At 38.8% G+C, this 15,131-nt stretch overlaps 1 long non-coding RNA gene across 1 annotated transcript; it reads right to left on the reverse strand.

Moving 5' to 3' along the window:
- Nucleotides 1–6,463: 6,463 nt before the first annotated feature.
- Nucleotides 6,464–8,332, reverse strand: LOC130437234 (uncharacterized). The gene is made up of 2 exons (XR_008909155.1): nucleotides 7,942–8,332; nucleotides 6,464–7,075 (listed from the first exon to the last, which is right to left on the reverse strand). It is a non-coding gene; the product is annotated as an uncharacterized LOC130437234 (long non-coding RNA).
- Nucleotides 8,333–15,131: the final 6,799 nt, after the last annotated feature.

A 15,131-nucleotide genomic window follows, 5' to 3' on the forward strand; every position in this document is an offset into this window, starting at 1 on the left:
GGTCTTATACCTGCCCAGGAAGCATATCACAGCTGCTAACAGTACGAAAAAATATCAAACCTTCTTCTTTCAAAATACCAGATTTCCTAACCGTGCACCTGCAATAATTGCACCACAATGGATGTACTGTATGTAGCACAACATTTTGCTGTAAAAATAAATAAATAAGTATAAACAGCAGCTTTCATGGGTTTTTTCTTCAGTACATGGACGAGTAATGAGGGGCTACCTGTAATTACATACAGCTGCTGTCTTCCCTGACGAACGCTAATTGCCAATAATGATTTTGGAGTGCTGTAAAATTCGCCGGCTGGGCTCTGGCGTCGTGGTGGGGAGCCCTTTTACCACTGAGAAACCACGTTAATCTCAGTCGCTGACTTATCGAAAATCCGCGCTCACCTGTTTGCCATCACTTTCATGAGCTGATAACAGGTTTATTGGAGTGGTAATGCACAGGTGGGGGTTTAAAGGTCCCGCTCGGGCACGAGGCCTCATGAAAGTTTCGGCGTGGGAGACAAACAGGGATTAGGGAGTGCTCAGATCATAGCTGAGGACACTAATGAGATATTTCTATAATTAAACGCCACGTTACTGGTAATTAATAAATTGTTATGTTGCAAAGGTGTGTGGTATTAGGGAAACACAAGGTGAGCCTGGGTGGGCAAATACGAAGGAGTTGCAAAACAGGGGAGCTGAAAAAAGTAATGCAGGGAATTAAAGAGATGAAACCTGCATAACTTTCTTCTGCAAAACATAAAAGAAGATATTTTGAAGAATGTTGGTAATCAAACCACTTCTATTGTATGGATAACAAAACTAATGCAAGTCTATGGGGATGATAACTGGAGATTGGAGAAACGGAAAATATATTTTGTGTTTTTATTATTTAAGTTCATATTCGCTTTTAAGCAATAAAGTCATATTTCTACATGTGTTTAGGACGAGTTTAAAAAGTATTGTTATGTGATAACTTGGATTTTGATCACAGTTGTCTTGTGACATTCTGTCAGTCTTTCAAATTGCTGTTGGATGACTTTTTTTCACTCCTGAGGTTTGATTTTGTCTGGAATGGCCCAATACATATAGAAATACTGATTAAATGAAATTTTGGAATGGTCTTTTTTCTGCGGCTGTATGTAGGAACAGTACATTTGGTTAAGACTTTTTTCATTTATCAATAGTTTCATGCAAGTTGTGGATTCAATTGTAAAGTAAGTTCCATTTGTTTTATTTGTTTTCTGTTTAGGGTTGTGTTTCTCTGAATTACATTATATCATATAATATATTGCAAGGCATTGTAATGGCACGGAAGTCTTCACTAAATCTGAGAATATGTGTAGACTTTGTGATCAGAATTTTTACCCATGCAAAAGTAACAAGTACAGAATATTTAATAGGCATAACTAATTAGAGAAACGAAGATGAACTATGCATTGTAAACACCTATAGACAATATACAAACCTTTTGAATTTATTTTAAACATCTGGCAAGCATAATTAATATTTTAAATGATCAACCTGGTGTCTTGAAAAAGCGAACCTGATCATCTCAGAGAGTTTATAAAAAGGCAATTGGATAATTTGTATGAATTTATACGATGTGTGAATAGTATGTATGAAAAGCCATACTGAGGGCCCTGACATAACCCCACTACTAAACTAACTTCACTGGAGCGAAAGCAAATCGTGCTAAGATGTAGGGAAAAGATCATACACATTAGTCACCTCATAAAATACTTGTGTAAGATTGTGTTTAATTTTTTTTACTTCAATTGTTAAACAACATGCATTAGATCATCAGCGAACAAACTATCAACGTGAAACCTGATGCTGACATTATCTCCTTTCTAAACAACATAGGCATGATGACTCTGCTTTTGCCTTCATTCCAGCCAGTGACTTGAGACACAGAGAAAATCTCTCCACATAACTTTTATCTTTATCTCCTTGCCTATTGATTATTCTCTTCACAGCTTTTGCTTGTCAGCTGGGAAAATAAATTCATGATAACAGTGCTGTATGTACTAATGGTCTGCTTAGATATTCCTCACTAAGTCGCATATGAAAGCTTGCTGGTCGCTCTCTTAAAACAGCTAGTGACATACACATACATTTGAGTGACAGTAAAACACCTTCACATTGAATTTTACTCTAGCATGACTAATAAAATAAATTGTGAAATTAAGAGTGAAGACATTGTCTTATTTAAATAACATCATTGCACAAACTTTATAATGCAACCTATCACATAATCCTGATCAAATGAAGCTCTAAAACACAAGAGAATGTCATTATGTTTGAAAAAATAAATCAGTAAGTAAATTTAAATAAATAGAAAGAAATAAAAATGTTTTTTGTTATGTGTACACACATTTGTACATGCCATAGCTCTACAATGTTAAAGGTTTTAATGAAAGCAGAAATGGTTTGCTATGGCAATGTTAAACACCTTTATTTTAAAATTCAGTCAATATTTCAGTTATGAAATATTCTTAGAGGTCTAAATAAATCCGTTAAAAGTCTACATTTCTCTCGAAAATGTAATTTGATTAAAATATTCAAATTCTGTTATAACATAATAAAAACAGATTCTCAAAAACCTTTAAGTGTACAGTAATAATAAATAATAATTACTCAACTACCTCACTTTCATGCCTGGCATTACTCATAAATGTCACTACACAAGAGGGGACATGTATATAAATGCATATTTCAATGACACAAAATGATGGTGTTAATAACTCGTATCTCCTTCTGGTCGTACATCAACCTACTGACATCATCCAATGTGCATTTATGAATTTACAATGTTTAAAGCGGTCGACCTTTGAACACCAGAGTCTGTGGGAACCTTTTGAAAAACATTCTGTAAAGTACGCTATCTTATCTGTGCTGGTGGGAATTTCAAAGGTTTACATGTTTATTGTTGTGTGCCCAGAGAGCAGTAAATTGTGTGGGCTTGTGTGTTTATTGAGGAATGATTGCAATTGTACCAGCCCTGCCGATACCTTTCCATACATATCAAACATTCCTTAGCGCCTCTGCTTATCACATTTGGCCCCTTTATCGTACAAATATGACATTTTTATCAAAAGCAAACATGTTTTGGACCTCTTGCACAAGCTTAATGTGATCTATACTATGAGTAGTGTAATGTAAAGCTTGCCTTGTGTGCTATAGATATAAAGAAAAAGACACTGCCATAGTGTAAACGTCTGTGCCATTTACATGGCACATCCCCCAGAAATGATTAAAATTTATAGCAATTTATAGTGTGACGGTAAAAGGGGTTCTTTTGCAGAGCCCTAAAATATTCATTTAATTTCACTGATAACACGCAAACTGTTAAATGTCAAGACTGGTGGCTTGCAAATATCTTTCGGTGAAAAGAAATAGTAAATTATTCAAGCTATTTCAATTTACGTTTAGACTTAAAATTCTTTAATGCCACCCAACCGTTTAATATTGATAAACCCGGCGAAGATAATACACAGCCGACGGTCCTGCGTTATGTACACTATCCAAATAAAAATGTCTCCATTCTCATCTTCTTCTCTTTCTTCGTCTCCAACCTGCTTGGAGACTCGAGTGAAACGGCCTTGGATTCAGAGTCTTGGCAGACTCTCAGGAAATTAAATTTAATATGGGGATGTGCACAGTGGGGAAAAAAACATCACTGGTAATTGGAACGGAAGGATCTGGGTGGGGGTTGGGGGGCAGTAGAAATTGAGATGTTGTCACCCATTCGTCCCTATCATCGCCTGGGCATTGAGGAAAAGCAATTATGGAGTCAGGGGAGGGCGTCTGAGATTTCCGCACAATCCAAGGGAGCAGAACGCCGGGTGGCCAAGGGGCCGCGACTGTTAGTGGGGCGCGGAGTAATTGGGGCTGAGGGTGACAGATTGAAATCATTAAGGCTTGGTGTTTGTTTAAGTGTGCTTTTGCGTTTAATGAGTAGACCTGCCTATTAATTTCCCACTGTAAATCAAGATTCCTCGCCTCCGTGTTGCACTGGCAGGATTCCTCACATAAAACACATAATTGATCCTCAATACGGTCGAGCTGTTAGGGATCAAATGCATTTATGGATATCTCGGACGGTGCCTTTTTTTTTTCTCCGCGGTGCACATTACAATAGGCCTAATGGCAGCGGAGTGGTGTTTTTTTTTGTCGCTTTTCAAGGACATTTCCTGGCACAAAACTTGAGATTAATACCGATCTCATTTCTTTTTTTCTTAGTCTAATGAAGGCACGCCGAGCTTCAATTTGGCCAGCTCTGATTGATGCGGGGGCCTGTGGAAAATTAAAGAAAAAATTCAGGAAGGACCATTCATCAGCCCCTTTTCCATGGGTCCAATGAAGTTGGCCTTATCTCTTCGTGGCACTGGCCTCACAACCATCATGGCCCGAATCAGATGGTAGATTATGTTCGCCGTCCCAAAGGCTCTCGGCTCCCTCCATCAAGAGCCGAGAGAAAGGAATAAAATAGAGGAGTGAAAATGACTGTGGCCCAGCAGGGGGGCCCATGCTAATGAACAGGTGGTGTGGGAGAGGGAAGGTTAAGCCCGTTCGGGTGGGTGTCTCTGGAACCCCGTGCTGCGTGGACAGATGTGCGGACGTGCGCTTCTTATCCCCCGCCTGTTCTGCCAAACCAGTAGCCTGTGTTCAAAATGCTCTCATTTATCCCTCTTTGTTCTTTGTTATTTTTGGACTGGCTCACGGGCAGCCAAATTGTCTCTCTAGGAGGAAAATCACGTTCTTCTGCTCTCTATCTCATTTGTTCTTCTCCGTGTGTATTGCAGAACAATGTTGCAGAATTCTGCATGACACTTGGCTCACTGTGACAATGGTGTAAAAATGTGGCTAAAGAACCCAAAATGGGCTTTTGTTAGCGTTGCCAAAGAGCTTAGAGAGGGATGTAAAGAGCAACGCTGTTTAAAGTGAGCCATGTCACGTGGAGACCTCTGACCTTGTGGTTGAGAACAGGAAGCGAGCGCTGAAATGGAGCATCTAAAATGGATGCACTTATCAGCACGATGTTGGACGGTTGGAACGTCTCAGCAGGTGTCACTTGAAAGGTTTTTGGAAGGTTGGTTGTGATTGCTCAATCAAAATGCTAAAGCAGGGGCTCTCTAGGTATTTTGGTCCATTATTTTTTGAGATTTAAAAATCAGGATCTCACATTTCACCTAAAGATTAACTCGCTTACCCTCATGTCATTCAACATGTACAAATGTTGTTAGCCAAAAAAAAAAGTGTCACCATTTCCATTGTATTGACACAAAACCACATTTCACAATATCTTCTTTTGTGTTCCACAGAAGAGTCATATACCAATTTTGATTTTTGAGTGAATTAACCCAAACTTTTTGTATTTTATAAGTTTATTATCTTTCATTCTGCTCTATTGAACTATTTTATCAGAGCATTTGCATTCAAGTTAAGTTCAAGTGGAGATGCGCTATTCATTGGCCAATAATCGGTACAGGGAAATATAGACACAAAGACAGATAATCAGAATGTCAAGTCAGCAAAAGTCTCAAACGCTCGGCCAGGAGTTTCAGGGGACTGCACCGAGAGGTGCGTATATCAGCAGGGAAAAAAATAGTCAGAGACTAAACTCACAAAAACAAAACAAGTCCGCCCAGAAAGGGCCAAGGAAAAAGTCCACCTGCTGCAGACAGGTAAAAACAAGGTTATTCCACCCCCTGAGGGCCAAGGATAATTCCACCTGCTGAAAGCAGATCAAGACACGTAATTCCGCCCAGTGAGGGCCAAGGAAGAATCCCCTTGATGACGGTTCGACTGGTGTGATTCCTTCCAGCAAGAGCCAAGGAAGAATCCACTTGATGATGACGGTTCAACTGGTTTGATTCCTTCCAGCAAGAGGCTCGATCCAAAACTGCTGTAGCTACCACGAGCGGAAGATGACGAGCACAACCCTGGTACTCCTGTATGCTTGAGAGTGGAAGTTCGTAGCCTAAATCCCAAAACCAACAGCCGATTAAGAACCAAGAGGTAAAATGTCAGGACGGCAATCACATGTGCAGCAAACCAGTGGGTTCCCCAGGCAGCTGGAGGTAGCAGCAAGATCCCTCGAGAAGAGATTATGGCAGTCGTAGATACTTGAGTAAGCAAAGAGTAAGACAAGGGTACACACTAAGAATTGCTGGGTTAGAAAATAACCCAACCTTAACCCAGCTGCTGGGTAACTATGGGACAGAACACGCGCTGGGTTATTTTGACCCAAGTGCTGGGTTTAACCATTTGACCCAAAATGCTGGGTTGTTTGTTTGACTAGTGGGTCGGGTTAACTGTGTTTCTGGGTTAACATAACCTAAACATTGGGTTATATGTTTTCCCATTGCCTTGCTTATTTTATATTTACCAATAAAAATAAATAATCTGAAAGGAATGTAAAATTATTATAATTTTTCTGTAATACAATTACACAAAACAAATGCAATTGTAAATATGCGTTTTTATTAAATTTATTTCTTTACATTTATTGAATGGGTGCAATTGTCATACATTTCATCCAACACCTACAGACACATAAAAACAAGTTTTTGTAGATCAGTTTCTTTAGAAACACAAAACTAGGTGAATTAGGCACTGTAGATTCCTATTCTATATATCAACATTGTAGCATTAGAACACTCAAAAATATATTATTGGCACATGAGAATCAGTCCAAACAGTGTGCCATTAAAACTAAACCAAACAAAGACTCCAAACAACAGACAATACATGTGACAACTTAAAGCATGTTACAAGTGCGGAGAAAAAACTGTTGTCCTCAAAAACTTCCCACATTAAGACTCATGTCCATCAATACGATAAACTGCATGCTGGAGAAATTCCTAAGTAGGAAGAGACTGCTTAGTTAACATCAAGCACAGAAAAGGACTTGAAACAGATCAACTCAGCAACAAGTCAGTTTCAATGGCGTGTCCCTAATCAATGGCGAAGGTCTGGGATGTCGTTGCTCCTGCCTCGTCCCCAAGGCACAAAATGTGCAGATTATATCACTGGTCTCTGCATTTTGCAAGTATTCCACCATGACAGTCCCCACCTGTTAAATACATGACAGTTAGTGTTAAAACATAACTAAAATTTAAGTTAAAATGCATTTAATGAACAAACATAGAGGCCTTATAAAAACAATAATTTTAGAAGAATATTTCAAAAATCACTTTTAGTATTTTACTTCATTCACTACATTCATATTGTATATCATTTACTTCTGAGGATATAACATACAGTGATGGCCAAAATTATTAGAAAACTTGTATTTTTACCAGCTGGAAAATGGTATAAAAGTCAGTTATTTCTATCGTTTGCTGTCGTGTGTCAGAAGTTAATTTCTGTTTAATTTTCCAAACATTATTTTTGTCGTTAATTGTAATAAACCGTGAGATTAAGAGGCATAGCTTTTAGCTAATGCAGCTAACGGTAACGTTACCTGAGGGGAAAAAAACGCGAAAATGCTAAATTTTAAATTATTGCTAGTTGGTCGGATCCGGCACGTCGCAGACACTTGAAAAAATATCCCCTTAGATTAAGTTTTGTATGAAATTATCTAATTCTGACTAAACATTACAAAGCCAAACAGTAGACAAACAGTAACCGAACTATACCATGTATTTCTGACCTAAGGCTAGTTCATACATTTCCATGAGGATTTAACGTGAAGGATAAAAACCTTTTAAAGTAAAAATATGCACACGTTCACACATATATATATAACATAAGGATAAAGCGATTGTTAAGGACTTTTTTTAATTAGCATGCTAAACTGCTAAATTACTTAACGTTAATCAATCACAGAATAAAACACTTCCTCCTCACAGCGACAGATCAAATACTGCATTAAACAGTAAAATCAGTGTGCTCTTACCACAAGTTATTAAAAATAATCATATTATCATATTTATTTACCTTATAAAATCAGCTTGCTGTGATGTGTGTTGCCGTCTGACAAGGAGACGCGTGAAGGATCCAGAAGGTTCGATGAAGTGGTAAAATGAACAAACCGGTTGGGTCAAAATAACCCAACCCAGCTGTTCAGTGGTGAAAGAACCCCTACAGTCCATTTGACCCAGCATGAGCAACCCAACTGTGTGTTTACAGTACCTCAAACAACCCAAAATTATAACCCAGCACAATTAACCCAAAAATGTGTTTACAGAAATAACCCAGCATTTTTTAGAGTGTAGATTCCGGTTGCAGACTAACAGCTCTGGAGCCTGGACAAGACAAGGTGATATTAATCGCAAGACAATACTGGACTGGAGTGGAGTGGACAACCCACAGGTGATTTAATCCAGTGTTAAACTAGCTGTACATAAGTGCAGAGGGACACTTGGAGTTTAGCGGTATGAATGTTAATACATTATGTGAGTTAATGTTTAGCTGCGGCAAGCTGTTTGTTTTGCTAATGAACAGGGGTGAACACTGCAGGTTAGTTTTGTTTTAAACGTTTCTAATCATTCGTGGTTAGGCTGAAAAATCATTTGCAGTTTACTAGTTCTGCTTTCACGTTGCGTGTGTAACGTCATAACTTGTCAACGACAAGCGCTTAAATCAACGTTATTCCGCTGAGATCTGCAGGTACGCAATCCGTGGATTTTAGCCAAGCATACAACCTGAGCATTGTTTGCTATGACAGATTTTTTTGTCTCCGGACGAATGATTTGAGACATTTAAGACGAAACTAACCGCAGATGAATTTAGGAAACATAATTTAGCTAAACCATTGCCATGGCTTTACTATGCGTGTGTTGAAAAGCCGGACGGAAGGGGGGTGTGCTAATCATGTAACAGCGGGCAGATCATTCCACAAATGTGGAATCGATCCAGAAAAGTCTGTGAGAGTGTTTTTTTTACCTTTTTGGGATGTCACTACAAGACTTTCTTCGTTTGCAGGGCTCAGGGATCTGGCAATGCATAAGTCTGCATTAGCGAGTGAAGATAAGGGGGTGCCAAATCAGTTGTGATCTTGTAGGCCAGGAGTAGAGTCTTGAATTTGATGCGAGCGACTATATGGAGCCAATGTAACTTAATGATAAGAGGAGAGACCAGTCCTCTCTTCGGTTCATTGAAGACCACTCTTACCGATGCATTCTGGATCATCTGTAGAGGTTTGGTTGTGCAAGCTGGAAGTCCAGCCAGTAGTGCATTGCAGTAGTCCAGTCTGGACAGACCCTAGCCTTGACCAGGACTTGCATTGTATATATATATTTTGATAAATATCTTTATAAACGTCAGTAAAGAAGAGAGGTAATAGATGTGCTTTATTGCTACCAAACACAATATATATATCTTTGTTGAATTCTAACTATGTCATACAATATATATTATCAACTTCTTTCCATACTTCCAACAGGTGTAGTTGTTATTTGGAACTTGTATTATACTGTACTCATATATTGCCTATTAAAGTACATATTAAATCCCTAAAGGTAAATGTAAAGCGCATCTTTTGCCCAAACATTCAACTAAGAATTACATGCTCAGTTTGTGTTTTGGCGACCCAATGCGGGGTCACAAACCCAAGGTGAGTATCGTGGTTAAGTGTCAGTTGCCTCAACAGTGGAAAAACAACAACTGTCTGAGCGATGAGAGATATCTTGATGATCCGCGAATAGTCAGACGGTGCAAATGTGAGTCAGTGTGGAAATCACCTGCTTACTGCTATTCTTTCTCTTTAGCTGCTGAACGCTGCACCTGCCACCACAATGGAAGAGGAAAAAATCAGTTAACAGAGTAACTCCTCTGAGACGCTCCTACTGCTGTTTCTCTCATTACCGTCTGAGTCAGGCTGCTGGCCCAGGCCTGCAAGTTTCACTTTGACACACGCACATACAGAAAATAGGAGACCAAAACCCCCGCCTGCCACAACAAGCTGAGCAAATGACAACTTGTACTTGGGTGGCACAATACGCCGTCACACACAAAAAGAACTGAAAAAAGTGGTTCACCCAAAATTGCCGTCACTGTTTTTTTGGCGAGCGCAGGCAAGGCTGGAGGTCAGTGGGGATTTTATTTTTTTTCTGTCGCCTGACACCCACTCAGAGTGCCCGTTCTTTGAGCGAGGCGGCACGGCCACCTGCTTGCATTGTGGCCGGCAGCTTTGGAGCGCCGTAGGGGGGCCTGCAGGGACGGCCGAGCGCGCAACATGTTCCGGCGAGTTTGTTTGGAAACCGGCGGGCTGGGCCAGAGCGCTGATCAGGGCTAAGACTGAGCCAAGAACAGCTGACAGACATACACGCCCACTCTCTCACTCACAGCCACTCGCTCACGACCGCCTGCCTCACTTTTACATCAGCTTTTTTCTCTTTCTTTTTTCCACCCTGTTCCCCATGCGCTCCTTCCTCCCCGCGGGGGTCTAAAATCATACTTTAATTGCCCATTCTTTGCCGTCTGACCATCATTTCTTAGTATCCCACAGGTGTGATGTCATCACTAATGGCCCAGACAGAGAGCGCAGGTGAATCTTTACGGTCTCATTATCTCTGTGGTTTAACTGACAGGAGTAGCCCACCTGAACAAGCCTCTGTTCTCCCCCATGACTAATTTCAGTCAGATATATATTACCGTGACACTGCTAAGAGGCCCACAGTGGGAGGGACATGAACCAATATTTAGAAAAGGCTCTCATGTGCAATAGTATCACACAATTATTTTAGTAATAGCAATGCGTCTCATTTTGATAATTTATTGGAACGTGTAGTTATCTTGTTCCTGTGGTCCATAAGGACATCTTTTCCCTTTTTTATTAATGTTCATGCATAATTCAAATATGAAAGGGAGAATATACCTGCATTTTCATTATTAATATAAATACACCCAAAACACAGAACGGGAGAACATAGTGGAGGACACAATATTGCTGTTCCAAAGTCTGGTTAGCTTCCTACCAAGACGACATGTTAAGGAATCATAGCACATCTCAAGTGAAGGCTGCTCCAACAAGTAGTAGTTCTATGCTGTATCTTGTTTTAAAATACTGCATATCTCTTGCAGTGCATCATGGGATTGCCATCTTCAAAAAAGGCCATCCCATGATGCACTGCAAGCTCAGTACACTGTAAAAAACTTCCATCCATTTTTACCTAATAGAAGTAAAGAATTTAAGGCAGCTGTTTAACTAAAATCAAATTGTCAAGTTTACAAGCCAAATGAAATTTATATGATAATATCCGAACTGAAAATAACTATTTGCATTTGGTCTAACTAAAATGAAGTTAAAATATTACAAAATCATGTTTAAATGAAAATAAAAAAAATCAGAGACTGCAGGTTGTGTCAACAAAAAATTACATTAAAACAAAACTGGGAAACCAACTTTTTCAGTGTACTTTATCTATGTTATTTTTTGCCAAACCAGAATAAGGACAAGTTTACCATCGTTCTTCTGCACTCTGATATTTGTAGCAAAAACTATGATAATTCAGATATGAAATAACCCCAAAAAAGCATGATTACCCAGTTTTACTATAGTGAAATGACTGTTACGTTTATATACTGTAGCAACGTTTTTATGCCGTAATTTATTTATGGCGATAATGTCAAATTCAAGTTGAATGCAAGTCAGTTCTCCAGAGTGCTATTTGTGTGTCTGTTTATGAAGATACATCTTAAATCACTATCACAGTGATTTGATTCCAAGATGGTTAGATTGCTCATTGGTTTACCAAATGAAACATTGCAAAAAGGAAACCTCGCACAGATTTGTTGACGTTTTGAAAAGAAACGCTGAGCTTGCATCTGATCTCCAGTCTCAACCTTGAAATGGAAACTTTCCATCCTCCAGTATGTAAAATTTGACATTCAAACTATCACTCTCTAAATGTCACTACTTATGCCCCATGTTACACATGCAGAATTGTATTTATGATACATCAACCGCTCATGTCATATCAGTCCTTCTTTCATTTCTCAGCTCACGAAAAGGTGACGCTTTTAAGTGACACCTGATTTTGCCCATGTTCAAGTTCATACTGTATGAAAAACACATGCATACATTCCTTTTGCTAAATACATTTTATAATCAAACGTGAGAAACAGTACAAGAGGGAGAAAGAGAGAGATAGAGATAAAGTGAAAGCCCTCTGGGGGAAAACACCTGGCCACCGGAGGCACGGAGCAGAGGAGATGAAAGAGTATGAGAGCAGCTTTTTGATAGTCCTCTTCAAAGCCGTAACGGAAGAAAAAGTCTCCCAGAAGAGTCTTCTCACCTGCCCTATCTGCCGCAGCAGGTTTCCGGAGCGTTCTGCACAGAACAACTCCTTTTTAGTGTGCACCCTTCCTCCACTTTTTCTTTTTTTTCTCCCCACATTGAGGGAAATCACCCTTTTGTGCTATTTCAAATACATGCTTAAAATAGTTTTAGCACTCGAGGTACACAACGCACCATTACACAGCTCTTTTTTAGGAATTAGTTACTAGGAATTTGAAAGTGATGTTACAGAATATATTTACAGCATATGCTGCAACGGAAAAAAAATAAGAGATCTTCTCAAAATTATTTTCAGATTTTTTGAATTAACTATTTATAGCTATGCGTTTAGGTAATACTTCAGTTTTGTTTAATTCTGTGAACTACTAACAATATTTCTCCCAAATTTCAAATAAAAATATTGTTTCTATTTGCATTTATTTGCAGAAAATGAAAACTGGAGAAAATACACTTAAAGATGCAGTGAATTTTTTCAGACCTCAAATACTGCAAAGAAAACAAGTTCACATTCACAAACGCTGATTAAATGATTTTTCTGTCTGTATACAGTCTACATACAGTACATATGCAGTATATACAGTATACATATATACTCTATATATATATATATTTACACACACACTGTATAATGTAAGTGTTATGGTATTTTAGTATTGTTATAGTAGAACGAAACAAGCTATATAATAGAAAACAACTTATCATTTGTACAAAAGGTCATATTTTCCTGCTTGCAAACAAGATGGTCTTTGGAACCTTTTCAGATCATGCTGGGATAAGATGGATCATCAGGTTTTACACAAATAAGTGCTGTTCCTATTACCAGCACAAATGCCAACAAAAATAAATCATTATAAAATGTGTAATGAAGAAGACAAACTGCAATATTTTCTAATTTAAAAAAATAATATATCAGGTTAAAAAGGAGAAAAAATTGCATGTGAAACTAATTAAAGTTAAATTTGAGGGAAGACATTTTACTTTTTTAATAGATAAAAGAAAAAAAAAAATCTGTTTACACATCTGAACCGGTGCTGCGTTTTTATTTTAACACGTTCTTAAAAATTTCCCCTCCGGGTTCCCCTGATCTGCTCAATACCCAGCAAATACGATTCTCTCTACTAAACCCAAACTCCCCAAAACACGCCTTTGCACACACATGAGCAGCGCTTGTTAAACACTGAATCTACTTTTGTGTCTCATAAGTGATAAAGCTTTAAAGCAGCGGGGGGTGAGCAGGGAGATGGAACTAACATCTATTATTGCTTTTTTCCTTCTTTTCCTTTTTTGCCCATTTGTAAGCCTGCGAGGCAAGTCAATTATTGCACAATCTCACTTTTTTATTGTTCCCAGCTGCTGAAATGATTTCTAAATGTCAGTAAGATGCAACATTTCCTGTGGAGTTACTGACAGTAATCACTTCCCCTCCCAGTGTTGCAGTCTTTAATATGAATACACTACAGAGCAACCCGCCCTCTACACTTTACACAAAGCCTTCTCCATTTTCTTTATTGGATTCCTCTCTCTCTAAACCCAATCACGCTAAACACACACACTGCATCATTTTCTCATTGAGTGACTGTACCTCCTGGCACATTCTGTAATAATAAAGATTCCTGTCTAGATTTGTTTCTACATTGCATTTGTGTTCCGTGAGACCCCCGTTTCATGGCGGGGGGCTCTTAGGATTGATTACAGCCCTCCGCTTATGGCCGCCTACCCTGTGAAAACTCTTTCTTTATTGACTTTTCATCAAAAAAGTAATGCGTAAAGAGACAGAAATAGAGCGTTCATGAAGTCAGAAGTTAATTGAAGAAAATGGAAGCCTGTTTTCGTGAAATACAGCTGATGCTTGTTATATACACCTGTGCATGCTGGGAATATTCCAACATTTTTAGATCTCAGAGGTTTTGCAGGGTCAAAATTGGCCTTCGGTGGTGGCTGACAAACCGTGTCATCTACACAAAGTTAAATGTATCCTACTCTTGAACTCCAAGGCCTGACAATTAATCCAATATAAGAAACAAAATTAAGTGACAAAGATATTACATGTTACTCTCCTTTCTTGCCCTCTTTGTATTTCTTCCACTTTTCTTCCTTGATTTTTATTTTGCCATACTTGATAATTATCTAGATATATCATTATATTACTATCATAGGACATTAAAAAGTAAATTGTTATTACACATTTGTATGAGGTGATTTGAGTAACTGATTTGATGGATTCCGACAGTGGTCGTTTCTCAATTCCAAAAACGTAAAGAACGGACTTGTGGTCTTGCAGGGCAGCCATGGAAGAACAAACTTGGACGGACGTGCCGCAGTGACTTCTGGGACTTCAAGCGGATTCTGATGGCACGCAAGGCCGTATACGATGCATCCTTGTTATCGAGAACCATCCGGGTACTTTCATGCAGTCTCTGTTTTTATGTTCCTGAGTATTGGAATCGGACTTTGATGGTAATTGATGACGTAGAGCGAGAACACGAGGACACTAGACTGCTGCAGAGCGCATATTGAGAAATGGCCACAGTCTCATAAGTTCATTGTTATATCAGTTGTTTCAACTGTTCATTCAAATGAATCGGTTCACAGGAGTCAAAGGCATCGGACATTAGCAGACGCCTTGTGTTTTAATCACAGCTTTATGCGTTGGGAATTCGCAACAGATGGAAGTTAACATGGAAAACATCTCATCGCTGGATAGGATTAGTTTTGTTTGTTTATGTTAGTTGTATGAGCTGAACCCTTGTCAGACAAAAGGAAACCTGTTTTGAAACGTGAAACATGGATTCTGTCTGGTTAGTGGGAAAAACCCTGTACGAAGAGTTGTAATAGAAATACACTTGTGCTGTTTGTGAAAATGATTTTGAATATGTGTTTATCATTA

The sequence above is a fragment of the Triplophysa dalaica genome, chromosome 15 (assembly GCF_015846415.1).
Source record: "Triplophysa dalaica isolate WHDGS20190420 chromosome 15, ASM1584641v1, whole genome shotgun sequence".
NCBI classification, from domain to species: domain Eukaryota; kingdom Metazoa; phylum Chordata; class Actinopteri; order Cypriniformes; family Nemacheilidae; genus Triplophysa; species Triplophysa dalaica.